Source organism: Barbus barbus (assembly GCF_936440315.1).
Source record: "Barbus barbus genome assembly, chromosome: 20".
NCBI classification, from domain to species: domain Eukaryota; kingdom Metazoa; phylum Chordata; class Actinopteri; order Cypriniformes; family Cyprinidae; genus Barbus; species Barbus barbus.
This window is the reverse complement of record NC_136748.1, coordinates 16329019-16343801: the sequence shown is the minus strand read 5'-3', so window position 1 is coordinate 16343801 and position 14783 is coordinate 16329019. Positions and strand designations below refer to the sequence as shown.

Genomic DNA, 14783 nt, shown 5'->3' with positions numbered 1-14783 from the left:
TTTCTGAATAATAGCCTAATAAAATGCGACGCGGCTTTCCTCAAAACGCAATTTTGTATGAACCGTTATTCTTTCTACTCAAACTGGTTTCGGAACGTAATAATACAGAGGAACGCAGGAACGGAAACGTTAAAATATCGATTCTGCTCGGAGTGAACCGATTTACTTTTTCCGTTTTGAACCGTTTTCAAGCCCTGGTAGAAACATTTCTAAAACACCCTGTTTTTTTTTTTTTTAAACTGGCCATTAAGCAAATGTAGATTTTTGTCCTGGAAATATTTTCTTATATGCATATTTAACATTGTATATGCAGTCATTAACATGTAATGCTATTCTCAACTACAAGCGCTTAACAACAGAATAAATTAAACTGTGTGGATACATTACTAGCATTAGACATTTCACTGGTAATTAAAAAATCACACTTGCTTTTCCTTCATGTTTTGGCCCAGATAAATCCAGTCTGTCACCTGGAACATTTGGTTCAAACGGTGGAGCAGTTTTTCTTTGATTTCGTGCCACCACATAAGTAGCCTGATCTCATGCCTGCTACTGCACCAGACACTCATGTTTAGAAATGGGAACTGCTAGCTCGTGTTTTTGCCCTCCCTGCTGTTGAATATTCATGGCTGAAATCCCAGCTGGTTGATGAGGCATCCTAGACCAGAGGAGGATGTGGGAGAGAGAGAGAGAGAGAGCTACCTGCTTTCTGATGCATAGGTTATTCTTGGATATGTTCACCCCTAATCATTTAATTTGCATTGACAATTTCCTGCTCTGTTCAGCAGGCATAAAAGAGGATTATATCACTCATATCCACTCTCCTTGTATCTGCATCTCTCTCTCTCTCATTCTCTCTCTCCTCCGTGCACTTCTGTAGGACATGCTGAAGGCCATTATTTTGCACAAACCATGCATCTATGACGAGCCTCTGCTCGATGTGATGCAGGAACATGCTGCACGAGCTTGAAGCTCTCATTTATCGTTGTCATCATATGGGTTTTTATGTCTGGGCGTTAAAAGAGCACAAGCCAGAAAATCCCACGCCAAGTCTGTTTAATTGGAGGTTAAGCTCCCATAATGTTGTATCATGAAGAAAACCTGACAGATTCGAATGAACGAAGGCGAAGGTACCGAATGTCACATGGCCACAGGGTTTTGTGTGACGATTGAACAAATGGCCAATGCATCAAGTTGACATTTCACTTTGTCAGAGCAATGTGCACAACTGTTCGAAGATAAAAAGCTTGAGTTTTCTCAGTCTCAGCATTCACTTCAGAACTATGCAGCACTGGGCAATGCAAACCCAACAGGGGTTACCAATTAATGCAGCAGAAAGTTCAGGAAGTTGAGAGAAGGCCCTGCAGGAGTATAATGCACCTATTTTCTGAAGGGGCACCAGTGTTGTCCTGGCTCACATGTCCCCTAGGCAAAACAAAGACATGGCCAAGGAAAAACAACTAGTTTTCAATGTATGAAGTGTAATACTGTAGTGCACATGAGCTGACCGTTCAGATCCTGACCTAAAAGCCATTTCACACCAAGGGCCAGATTTACTAAACAGGGCAAATTAGCACAAGAGCACAATTCCAAAACAGCATGATGGGAGTGGAAATTTCTGCGGGTGATTTACTAACAATGTGCACATTAAAGAACAAAGACACAGCCAGATCATTTCCATAATGACCAGCGCAATCTACCGATAGCAGCGCAAATAACGGCCTGCTTTAAGACATGCTCTCTTTGGATGTTAAATAATGGCGCAAATACCGGTAATTTGACAAGTGCAAATGTTAGTGAATCGTGTTGCGTGATTCATTTTATTACTCACCTCCCATAAATTTTGTGTCTGAAAGGGAAAGTTGCACAAAAATAACTGTCCACGCCTTTTCAGCGCTAATTCTTCACTGCGCGTCTTTAGTAAATCCTGACAGAAATATTTTAACGCCAAAAGACGGTTAGTAAATCTGGCCCAAAAAAAGTTAGCTATGCTCACCAAGGCTTTGTTTATTTGATCAAAAATACAGTTGTTTATTTCTGTGATGGCAAAGCTGAATTTTCAGCAGCCATTACTCCAGTCTTCAGTGTCACGCGATCCTTCAGAAATCATTCTCATATGCTGATTTGGTGCTCATGAAACATTCTTTATTTTTTCAAAAATATTTGTATTTGTTCTGCTCCATTTCATGGAAATAGTGATCCTTTGATAAATAGAAAGTTCAAAAGAAAAATTCTGTAAAAACAAGGGCTGTCAAGGGATTCACATAACCTTATTAATCTTTGATTCATTTAACATTAAGATAAGAAAAAAATGTGTACAAGACAAGGTTCAACAAATAGCAAAATGTGTACACAGTATTTTTGTAAAAAAAAATTTTTAAAAGCATTCAGGGTCACTTGGTTAAAAAAAATCTGAGTTGGTTTGCTTCAGGGTGCCTGAGATATAGGGATGGTGGTCCTGTGCATGAACCACTGGTTGGTAGGAACTCCCCACTGGCTGATGGCTGCACATTGCTAGGGAGGCAAATATAAAGTATTCATGTGCTGAGGTTTAGTGTGAGCACAGGTTCTTTGTCATGACAGTGCTGTTATGTGTTTGACAAACACCAGGAACCAGCTTCAATTTGACAAGTATTCATGTCCCAGAGGTGTCCTGCATGGTCTTTGAAGCTAAAACCTACACAATAGTGTCTACATACACAGACAAACACACATATATCAAGGATTAGTGGAGGTTAGTGTTAGTTTTAAGGAGCACCGAGGGAGCACATGGTATACTGGTGCCAAAAATGTATGTATAAGGTATCGGTTTAGTATCTGTTTAGATACTGAAGCACCTTGATATTAATTTAATGCAGAATTTTTGTACATTTCTTAATCTGATGGATCAAAGATTTGCACTTTAATGCATGTGTATGTTTCCAGTATAGAGCATAGTAGACTCACTCTTAGAAATCTTGGCTGCAGGAGCCTCTGGGCTTCTTTTGCCTTTCTGATAAGTGACAACTGATCCATGTAGTACTGTCTTTCTCCATCTTAGGCTGATTTAAGAGCTCTGTGTTTACGATGCTCCTGCTTTTTCTCTCCACCTTCACTCATCCATTGATTCCCAGAGGAGTCAAATTTATCCCTAAGCCTTAAGCAGAGTAAACTCGATTTTTCCCTCTTAATAAGCCAGGGATAAAATAAGTGCTGGGGCCAACCCTTATCCCTGACCTGCAGACATCAGCAAATTTTCCCTACTACCACCTTTCCTCGCTCCCCTAAATTTAACCCTCCAAGATGTTTCTACAGACTTGGACGTTCAGAATTTCTCTGTCGAGAGGTGAGCCTCTTGACGAAGTGGCCTGTCTGACAGAAAGAAGCTGAAGAACCGTGGAAACGTTTTACAAAATAAAAATAGTGTAAAGAGAATTTCATTTACAGATTTTTTACAGCTTTATTCTGCTGGTCATAGATTTTATTTTATTTTATGAATTTGAATTTAATTTTGTTTTTAGTGACAATGTAGCCAATTACAAACCAATTCAGGGCTCCAGACTGCAACCAAATGGTGGCATTTTGCAACCCAATCTCATGAAAGCGCGTATAAATAGTATGCCAAATAAAAAACTTGTGGTATTGATACGCAAAAATTTACTTTGGCGTGTATATGCTACGCGATGGGTGTTACAGATCTGCCAGGTTCTGCTACCCAATCACAGCGCTCACCCTCACCAGAATACTGATCACGCACACCTGCCACTCATTCCCTTCTCATTACCCACGCAGCATAAAGACACACACCGCCCAACACCAGTCGTCCAGTCTCGTTTCTACGAAGAGGACTAACTCACTACGCTCCGTCATAGTGCAGTACCTACCTAAGAAACTTACCTGTTGATTACTTACCTGTTCTGCTCGCTCCTAGGCAATCTCCAGACCCAGCTCCAGTGACATCTGTTCCGAGAACGTTTCCGGTTAAACCCCAAGTCTGCGGTGTGTGTCTGTCACAGCCTCCTCATCCCTCTCTTCTCCTGCAAGAACGAAACCCAAGATCATCAGCCTGTTCGCTCAGCGACTCCAGATTCTGTCATTTCACTTACCTGATACCATTACCACTGTTGATCATTAAACCTACCTTCACTTGTGATTCTGTCGTCCTGCCCTCTCATTATAACAGAAGACTGGACCATTACATCAACGATCAACAGCATGAGCAATCCGGACGCATTCCAGGACCTGGTTGACATCTTAAAACAAACACTCGCTCCAGCAGCGGTCTCTCCCAGCCCAGGTGCTTCCGCAATCTCTTCTTCGCTGCCCACGAACCACTCGACAGTCCGACCAGCGCCCTACGCTGGTTCGGCGGAAGATTGCAATGGTTTCCTGCTACAATGCGACCTGACGTTTGAGATGCAGCCCCACTTGTTTTCCACTGAGAAGGCCAAGATTGCGTTCATTATCCAGCATCTCCAGGGTAGAGCGCTGCAGTGGGCTAGCACCATATGGACACAAGGAGGCAGTGTTACCCAATCCTCCCAAGCCTTCATCCAACACTTCCGAGATGTGTTCGGTAAACCCGCTTATGATTCCTCTGTCTGTGATCAACTTTATCAGTTACGCCAAGGAAATAACAATATCCAAGATTACTCCCTACAGTTCAGAACCCTAGCCGCAGCCAGCGGATGGAACGAGCGAGCCCTGTTAACCGCCTACCGGCAAGGTTTGGCACCTCACCTCCGTCTACAACTAGCCGCCTTTGATGATGCCCTGGGATTGGAGGGCTTAATTCAACACTCCATCCGATGCGCCACACGCATTAAGACGTGTCTGTCTGAACTCAACCCGGGTCATGGCTCCTATTTCCCCGTCACACCGAACCCACCTGAATCCAGTCCTGAACCTATGAATGTTGATAATTCTCGTCTCTCCTCCCAAGAAAGGGCACGCCGATATGCCCATGGACTCTGCCTGTACTGTGGAGAGAGGGGGCATCTCCGAGTCACCTGCCCAGGAAGACCAACTCGCCTTTTGGTGAGTGCCTTGAATTCCGAGATCCCTAATCTCAAGCCTTTAACCACTGAGGCCCTTCTTATGGGCACCACTTTCTCCGTTCCAGTCGTTGCCCTCCTCGACTCAGGGTCGGCGGGGAACTTCATTTCGGGCAGTCTCTGCAGACAACTCGGCCTCACAACCTCCATCACCCCAAGGAACTACCAGATCCAATCGGTGACGGGCAAGGCGGTAAGCCGTAAGTTAGTGAACAGATGGTCTACTCCCGTATGCCTGAAGTTAGGTTTACTCCATGTAGAGTATATCAGATTATTAGTGCTCGAAGATGCTACTACGGACATTATCTTAGGGCGACCCTGGTTAGTTCAACACAATCCCATCCTTTCATGGAAAACGGGCGAGATCCTGAAGTGGGGTGAGTCATGCTTTCCCGAGTGTTTCCCACATATCCCTAGACCAACAAGACCAGCCGCAGAGATCCTGAAATTACTTACCACCTCCGTAGAGAGTCCCCCAGAGAAACTATCCACCGAAATTCCTTCTGACTACGAAGAATTCAAAGATGTCTTCTGTCCCCGGAAAGCCGCACAGTTACCACCTCACCGACCCTGGGATTGCGCCATTGACCTCCTTCCGGGTGAACCAGTGCCTCGTGGTAAGATATATCCTCTATCCATCCCAGAGCAGAAGGCCATGGAGGAGTACATCGAGGAAGCCTTAAAGCAGGGATACATTCGCCCTTCCACCTCTCCGTCCTCCTCCAGTTTCTTCTTTGTCGCAAAGAAGGATGGAGGACTCAGACCTTGCATTGATTACCGAGCCTTGAACCGAATCACTGTCAAGTTCAGATATCCGCTTCCCCTCGTCCCAGCTGCTCTGGAACATCTGCGAGGTGCCACCGTGTTCACTAAGTTAGACCTCCGCAGCGCCTACAATCTTGTCAGAATACGTGAGGGGGACGAATGGAAGACCGCCTTCGTCACGCCCACAGGGCACTATGAATATCTTGTTATGCCCTATGGGCTCGTCAACGCCCCCTCCGTATTCCAAGATTTCATGCACGAGGTGCTCCGGGAGTTTCTCCATAAGTTTGTACTAGTGTACATTGATGATATTCTGATTTACTCCCGGAGTATGGCCGAACATCGTCGCCACGTTGCGGAGGTCCTACAACGCCTGAGGAAGTTCAACCTGTTCCTTAAGGCGGAGAAGTGTCTGTTCCATCGACCCTCAGTACAATTCCTCGGCTATAACATCAGCCACGGTGGTATTCAGATGGACGAGGGGAAGGTTACGGCAATCCGAGAATGGCCCACTCCTGACACGGTAAAGAGACTTCAACGCTTTCTAGGCTTCGCCAATTTCTATCGCCGGTTTATTCACAATTACAGTTCCATAGCCAGTCCCCTAACCAACCTGTTGAAGGGAAAACCCAAATCCCTCTCCTGGACAGTAGCCGCTACCAAGGCATTCCAAGCATTGAAGGATGCTTTCACCCGAGCTTCCATCCTCGTACATCCAGACCCAGAGAAACAGTTTGTTGTCGAAGTCGATGCCTCCACGTCAGGAGTGGGTGCCATACTGTCCCAGAGACAGGGGACGCCCCCACGACTCCATCCATGTGCCTTCTTCTCCCGTAAGCTCAGCCCGGCGGAGAGGAACTATGATGTTGGCAACCGAGAACTTCTAGCCATCAAGCTCGCTTTGGAGGAGTGGAGACATTGGTTGGAGGGAGCCCAACATCCGTTCCTAGTCCTCACCGATCATAAAAACCTCCAATATCTCAGAGAAGCCAAAAGATTAAACCCCCGGCAAGCCAGATGGGCTCTGTTTTTCACCCGTTTCAACTTTTCCATTTCCTATAGACCCGGTTCCAAGAATACAGCGGCAGACGCTCTTTCCCGACAATTCGAATCCCATGAAGAATACGATGAAGTTCCAGAATCAGTCCTCCCAGAATCTCTTTTTGTCTGCCCCATCCAATGGACCTCCCCTAGCTTTACCTCCTCCAATGTCTCCTCCAACATTCCGCCGGGCTGCCCCCCAGGTACACAATTTGTTCCCAGAAACCAACGCTCACAGATCATTCAGTCAGTTCACTCTTCCCTTGGCACTGGTCACCCAGGGACCAACAACACCCTCTCGCTGCTACGAGAGCGCTTCTGGTGGCCCAACATGGCCAAGGATGTGAGTAGATTCGTCCAGGGATGTAAGGAATGTGCCATGTCCAAATCTCCCCGACATCTGCCCGCCGGTAAGCTACTTCCTCTGCCCGTTCCCAATCGACCGTGGTCACACCTAGGAGTGGACTTTGTCACGGACTTACCACCATCGGACGGGAACACCTGTATCTTGGTGATTGTAGACCGGTTCTCTAAGGCTTGCCGATTACTCCCACTTAAGGCCCTTCCGACAGCCATGGAAACTGCAGAACTAATGTTTAATCATGTGTTCAGATATTTTGGGATCCCGGAAGATATAGTCTCAGACAGAGGTCCACAGTTCGTGTCCCGTGTTTGGAGAACGTTCTTCAAGCTCCTGGGTGTGACCATCAGTCTGTCTTCCGGTTACCATCCACAGACGAACGGGCAGACGGAGAGGAAGATCCAGGAAGTAGCCCGGTTCCTCCGAACCTTCTGCCATGGCCACCAGAACTCCTGGAACCAGTTCATCGGTTGGGCTGAGTATGCCCAGAATTCCCTGCGCCAACCTACTACAGGTATAACCCCATTTCAGTGCATACTTGGTTTCCAACCTCCCATGTTTCCCTGGTCAGGCGAACCTTCAGACTTACCTGCCGTGGATCACTGGTTCCGGGAGAGCGAGAGGGTCTGGGACAACGCGCATCATCACCTCCAGCGTGCAGTGAGTAGACGTAAGTTGACAGCCGACCTCCGCCGCTCCAAGGCTCCCGTGTATCATCCAGGGCAGAAGGTCTGGCTGTCAACTAGGGACATCAGGTTACGTCTACCCTGCAAGAAACTCAGTCCCAGATTTGTTGGTCCCTTTCCCATAATCAGACAAATCAATCCAGTCACTTACCAGCTCCAGCTCCCCTCACAGTATAGAATTCACCCCGTCTTCCACGTGTCACTGCTAAAACCGTTTCACCCTCCTGTTTCTCCCCCTGCAGAACCTGGTCCCGAGGAAGAACCCCCTCTCCCGCTGGTATTGGAGGATGGAACGGTCTATCAGATCAAGGAGATCTTGAACTCCCGACGCCGAGGCGGCAGGTTAGAGTACCTCATAGACTGGGAAGGATATGGTCCTGAGGAGAGGTCCTGGATCCCCAGGGATGATGTGCTGGACCCAGTGCTACTCGAAGAATTCCACTCTAACCACCCAGATCGCCCTGCCCCTAGGGGAAGAGGTAGACCGCCACGGCGTCGGGGTTTTCGGCCCTCGGGAGCGGGCCGTGGAGAGGGGGGTAATGTTACAGATCTGCCAGGTTCTGCTACCCAATCACAGCGCTCACCCTCACCAGAATACTGATCACGCACACCTGCCACTCATTCCCTTCTCATTACCCACGCAGCATAAAGACACACACCGCCCAACACCAGTCGTCCAGTCTCGTTTCTACGAAGAGGACTAACTCACTACGCTCCGTCATAGTGCAGTACCTACCTAAGAAACTTACCTGTTGATTACTTGCCTGTTCTGCTCGCTCCTAGGCAATCTCCAGACCCAGCTCCAGTGACATCTGTTCCGAGAACGTTTCCGGTTAAACCCCAAGTCTGCGGTGTGTGTCTGTCACAGCCTCCTCATCCCTCTCTTCTCCTGCAAGAACGAAACCCAAGATCATCAGCCTGTTCGCTCAGCGACTCCAGATTCTGTCATTTCACTTACCTGATACCATTACCACTGTTGATCATTAAACCTACCTTCACTTGTGATTCTGTCGTCCTGCCCTCTCATTATAACAATGGGTAGGATCAGGGTTGTGGGGTAGATGCATATGATATGTACGTGAAAACTGCTTATCATATGCACGCCAACAAATTTGGTAACATATGCACGCAAAAACTGCGTTCTATATGCACGCCAAACAGGTTTGTATCATATATATGCCAAAGTCCGTTTTTGCGCATCAATACCACGAGTTTTAGTTTTTATTTGGCATAATATTTATACGCATTTTCATGAGACAGGGCTCCATTTTGTGACCATTTTTTCTGCCTGTGTGACAAAATCTTGTGTGCGGTCGCACTGGCGCGACCACCATGTTGTTCAACTCATAAGCGCTGACATTTCTGTTGCATATGAGAAACATCCAACGGCAAACGAAACTGAAAGCATAATGAAACCGCGCTACTTGTTTAAACTGTGCAGCGCTTGTGTGTAGAGCCTGGTTGCGAAGGTACTCACAGCAAAAATGACACGAATACTGAGGAAACGATGGTTGGTTTTCAAGCTTAAGTAAAGTAAAAGACCACTTCTTAAACTAAAGAAGGTGTATTCCATGCCTCATCTCATTCGTTTTTGTTAATAAATTTTTTTTTTAGCTTGCCATTGTATCTTACTGTTTTATTGTTGGTGGGCTTTTTAATTAAGCATAACAATTAATCCATCTTTTGTTTTAGTCTTAAAAAGTGAAAGGTGTGTAGTAAGCAAAACTACGGTGACGCATTGCTGCCGCAGACATATTTTTTCCACTCAATTATGTCGTAATAACGAGATCTTTTCTTGTTAAAACGAAATCTTTTCTCGTAAAAATTAGATGTCGTTAAAACTATATAATTTTCTCATTAAAACGATATCTTTTCTCGTAATAAGGACATATTATGTCATAAAAACGATATGTTTTCCGTTATAATAGATATATGGTACATTATGTGAGCGAGCTGTCAACGCTGCTGTCGCCACAGTCTGACGAGGATCTGCATGCTGCTGAATTGAAATACACTGTTAAATGTATTTTAATCTAATGGTTTTAATTGTATTAGAATTAATCTCCAATCTGTCTACAATATAGTGCTATCCAATAACTGCACTCAGACCATGACTTATGAATGAATGAATGATGCATTTATATAGCGCATTTATTGTGTATTGCCGTACACCCAAAGCGCTTTACAATCATGTGGGGGTCTCTCCTCAACCACCACCAGTGTGCAGCATCCACTTGGATGATGCGACGGCAGCCACAGTACAACGGCGCCAGTGCGCTCACCACACACCAGCTACAGGTGGAGAGGAGAGAGTGATAGAGCCAATCAAGTGGATGGGGATTACTAGGAGGCCATGATTGATAAGGGCCAGTGGAGGGAATTTGGCCAGGACACCGGGGTTACAACCCTACTCTTTACGAGAAGTGCCATGGGATTTTTAGTGACCACAGAGAGTCAGGACCTCGGTTTAACGTCTCATCCGAAAGACGGCTATATGATCAGATCAAAACAGTTATTTTTGAATAATCGACTCTGGGCTTGGAATATTTCTTTATTTGAATGACTGAAGTTTGATTTAACAACAAATCGAAATATGAACAAAAAGAAATAAAGAGATTTTATTTTATTATTATTATTATTTTGTTCTGTTTGAAAATGGGCAAACGAAAAATTAAGCTCGATTTTTCGTAGGCCTTTTTTGTTCGTGGGTAAACAAATAAGCTGCTTTAATATTTGTTTCACATGCGTGGGTGGCCTTGATAGCTACTTTAGTCTGATTATATATTAGTTATGCATTAATGATTTTATATTATTAAATAATCTTTAGCTGAATCAAGTGCGCGCATTGTGTTCTTCTTATGGGTTAAATTCCAGGCTTTGCTTTATACTGAAGGAATATGCTGCGCTGCGCCTGGTGAGCACAAAAGTACAGATGAGCTCACGGGATTGGTCTGAGTGCAGTTATTGGATAGCACTATATTGTAGACAGATTGGAGATTAATTCTAATAAACATGCCACTACAATTAAAACCATTACATTAAAATACATTTAACAGTGTATTTCAATTCAGCAGCGTGCAGATCCACGTCAGACTGTGGCGACAGCAGCGTGGACAATCGCTCAGCTCGCTAACATAATGTACCATATATCTATTATAACGTTTTTATGACATAAGTCGTTATTACGAGAAAAAGTATGTCGTTTTAATGAGAAAAGATGTCGTTTTAACAGGTTGAATGTTAACCATTTTCGTTTCCATATAACTATAAACTATGATAAAAGTTTGCATTGATTAATCCCATGTTGTAGCACAAAAAAAAATAAAAAATATTGTGACCAAATCATATGCTCGTGCGACCAACTGAGAAAGTTAGGCTCAAAAGAGTGACCAGTAGGAAGAATGAGTCTTATAAATTATCTTTATAAGAGAATGCTCTAGGATTCAGACACACAACCTTCCAACCACTCAACCACATTGTTATTATTATTATTATTATTATTTAGTTTTTTTGTTTATATTTACTGTGCTGCCTTTGAAATGTACTGTAACAACAGCTATTTTAGGCATAAAATAGAGTTTCTTTTTATTTAATGAGCTTATATTGAAAGCATGTGCTCTCTGCAAATAATTTATTTGTTCTTTTTTGCTTTGATTCTGCGAGTGTTTTTTTAGCTTTGTCAGGGTTCTGTCACTTCGGTCTAGTTTATTCATGGTTTTGTGACGGAGCCCTGACACTCCTTCTTGTCTTGTTTTTTGGTGAGCGCGTGGCTTCGAGTGTGCTCGAGCTGCGCGCTCTCTTGTCTGCGTGCTCTGTTTCATGTTGGGGCGTGGTGTTCGGATCCCGGCACTCCTGTCTTGTTCAGACTCTGTTCTGGTTTCGTGTCGGGGTTCGGACACTCACGCTCCAGGTTTGTTCTTGCTGGGGAGCGTGCGATTTCGAGTTTGCTCGGGTCGTGCGCTCCTCTGTCCTCTGTCTCTGTGTGTGTGCGTTTTGTTCGGCACGCGGTTCGGTTTCGGCCGCGTGCTTTTTCTTGTTTTGTTTTGATCTGTGCTTTCATGTTTGTCATGTTTTGTGAACATGCAGCTTATGAGTCTCCTCGTTAGCTGCGTGTTCGTGTCCTGTCTTGCACATGGCTAGTGATTTGTTTTGCTGGCCATGTGCTTGTGTTTTTGTTTTGTGTGAGCACATGGCTTGTCTTGTTTGGTTCTATGTGCCATGTGCTCATGTCAATTGTCTTGACCCCACCCACCTTGTTTCCTAATTATTGGTTAAATTTCCCCACCTGTGTTTACCTCATTACCCTCCTCATTGGCTCCCTTTATAATCTCCTTGTGTTTGCAGTCCCGTGCTGGTTCGTCGTCGACCCTACCCTCATGAAGTCCTGTCCTGTCCTGCCTTGCCTTGCCTTGTCTTGCCCTGCCTTGCCAGTGTGTTTTCCCCTACGGGGTAGTTTTTGTTTGTTTGTTTATTTTATTTTATAATTAATAAAGCCCGATTTTCCTCCTGCATTTGAGTCCTCGCTCTATCCCTGCACCCAACCCTGACAGAACGAACCAGCCAGATGAGGACTCAGCGGAGGAAGGGCTTGCGCCATCCACCACCCTCCACTCTCTCCAGCCCCCTCTACCAACGCATCCTCCAGTTCAAGGCCCTGAGCTCCCTCCGTCAACAGGGCACTGATGTCAGGAGGTTCGCCCTGGAGTTCAGTGGTGCTGCAGAGGGGTTGGGGTTCAATGATCCGGCCCTCAAGGATCTTTTCAACAGTGCCCTTGACGAGCCCCTCAACTGGTGGAGGATGAGGGGGCTGGACCACCTGACTTTTTGGGAATGGGTGGAGTTCCTGGCCCGTTCCCAAGCTAAGGAGGCTGGTGTACCTCAGGTGGTGGTCAACGAAGCTGCAGCTTCCCCAGTGGCGGCTGATGAAGCTGCAGCGTCCCCAGGGGCGACCGACGGAGCTGCAGCGCCCCCAGCGGCGGCTGATGAAGCTGCAGAGCCCCCAGCATCGCCCGACGGCGATGCAGCAGTTCCCCACTCTCAGAGACGGAGGAGGAGGAGGAGGAACAGGAGGAAGGCTTCTTCCACCCTTCAAGGCCTGGAGGCCGTTCCAGAGCCCTCTGCTGGCCAGGAGGCCATCTCTGAGTCACCCAAGCTGCTTGCCCTGCCGGCCCCGCCCAAGCTGCTTGCCCTGCCGGCCCCGCCCAAGCTGCTTGCCCTGCCGGCCCCACCCAAGCTGCCTGCCCTGCCGGCCCCACCCGAGCGGCTTGCCCTGATGCCGGCGCCGCCCAAGCTCCTTTCCCTGCAGTCTCTGCCCAGACTCAAGCCCCTTGCCCTGCCGGTGCCGCCCAAGCCCCTTGCCCTGCAGTCTCTGCCCAGACTCAAGCTCCTTGCCCTGCCGGCTCCGCTCAACCTCCTTGGCCTGCCAGCGCCGGCCAAGCTCCTTTCTCTGATGGCCTTGTCGGCTGCCAAGTTGCTGGTCCTGCTCTGGCCTCCTGCCGGGGTTCCAGAGGCGCAAGAGCCCGCCTGGTCCGTCCCTCCAGCTCCACCCTGGTCCCCAGCCAGGACTCCTGGACTGCTGGAGCCCGTCTGGTCCATCCCTCCAGCTCCTCCCTGGCCCTCACCCAGGACTCCTGGACTGCTGGAGCCCGCCTGGTCCGTCCCTCCAGCTCCACCCTGGCCCTCAGCCAGAACTCCTGGACTGCTGGAGCCCGTCTGGTCTGTCCCTCCAGCTCCACCCTGGCCCTCAGCCAGGACTCCTGGACTGCTGGAGCCCGCCTGGTCCGTCCCTCCTGCTCCACCCTGGCCCGCAGCCAGGACTCCTGAAAGGCTGGAGCCCCACTGGTCCGTCCCTCCAGCTCCACCCTGGCCCTCAGCCAGGACTCCAGAACTGTTGGAGCCTCCCTGGCTCAACCCTCCCGTCCCACCCTGGACCATCCTAAAGACTTCCTGGGCTTAGTTTCTGGCACTGGCTTGGCTTCCCCCCCTCCCACCCTTCCTTGTCTCTGTGTGTTGACCCCTGTCTGTCTTGTGTTCTCAGGTTTGTACTAGTCTTGTCTTTTGTCATGTTTCTGTCTTGTTTTTGATGTCCTCCTTAGGGACGCCAGGTGGCGTCCCTTTGGGGAGGGGTAGTGTCAGGGTTCTGTCACTTCGGTCTAGTTTATTCATGGTTTTGTGACGGAGCCCTGACACTCCTTCTTGTCTTGTTTTTTGGTGAGCGCGTGGCTTCGAGTGTGCTCGAGCTGCGCGCTCTCTTGTCTGCGTGCTCTGTTTCATGTTGGGGCGTGGTGTTCGGATCCCGGCACTCCTGTCTTGTTCAGACTCTGTTCTGGTTTCGTGTCGGGGTTCGGACACTCACGCTCCAGGTTTGTTCTTGCTGGGGAGCGTGCGATTTCGAGTTTGCTCGGGTCGTGCGCTCCTCTGTCCTCTGTCTCTGTGTGTGTGCGTTTTGTTCGGCACGCGGTTCGGTTTCGGCCGCGTGCTTTTTCTTGTTTTGTTTTGATCTGTGCTTTCATGTTTGTCATGTTTTGTGAACATGCAGCTTATGAGTCTCCTCGTTAGCTGCGTGTTCGTGTCCTGTCTTGCACATGGCTAGTGATTTGTTTTGCTGGCCATGTGCTTGTGTTTTTGTTTTGTGTGAGCACATGGCTTGTCTTGTTTGGTTCTATGTGCCATGTGCTCATGTCAATTGTCTTGACCCCACCCACCTTGTTTCCTAATTATTGGTTAAATTTCCCCACCTGTGTTTACCTCATTACCCTCCTCATTGGCTCCCTTTATAATCTCCTTGTGTTTGCAGTCCCGTGCTGGTTCGTCGTCGACCCTACCCTCATGAAGTCCTGTCCTGTCCTGCCTTGCCTTGCCTTGCCTTGTCTTGCCCTGCCTTGCCAGTGTGTTTTC

The 14783-nt window shown here is 47.4% G+C and overlaps 1 protein-coding gene across 1 annotated transcript in view; it reads left to right on the top strand.

Annotated features, from left to right (window-relative positions):
• LOC306886642 (MAM domain-containing glycosylphosphatidylinositol anchor protein 2-like) overlaps window positions 1-14783 on the top strand; it is a gene marked incomplete at both ends in the record, with an annotated part of 162396 nt that overhangs the window by 100498 nt on the left and 47115 nt on the right. The window lies entirely within an intron of this gene.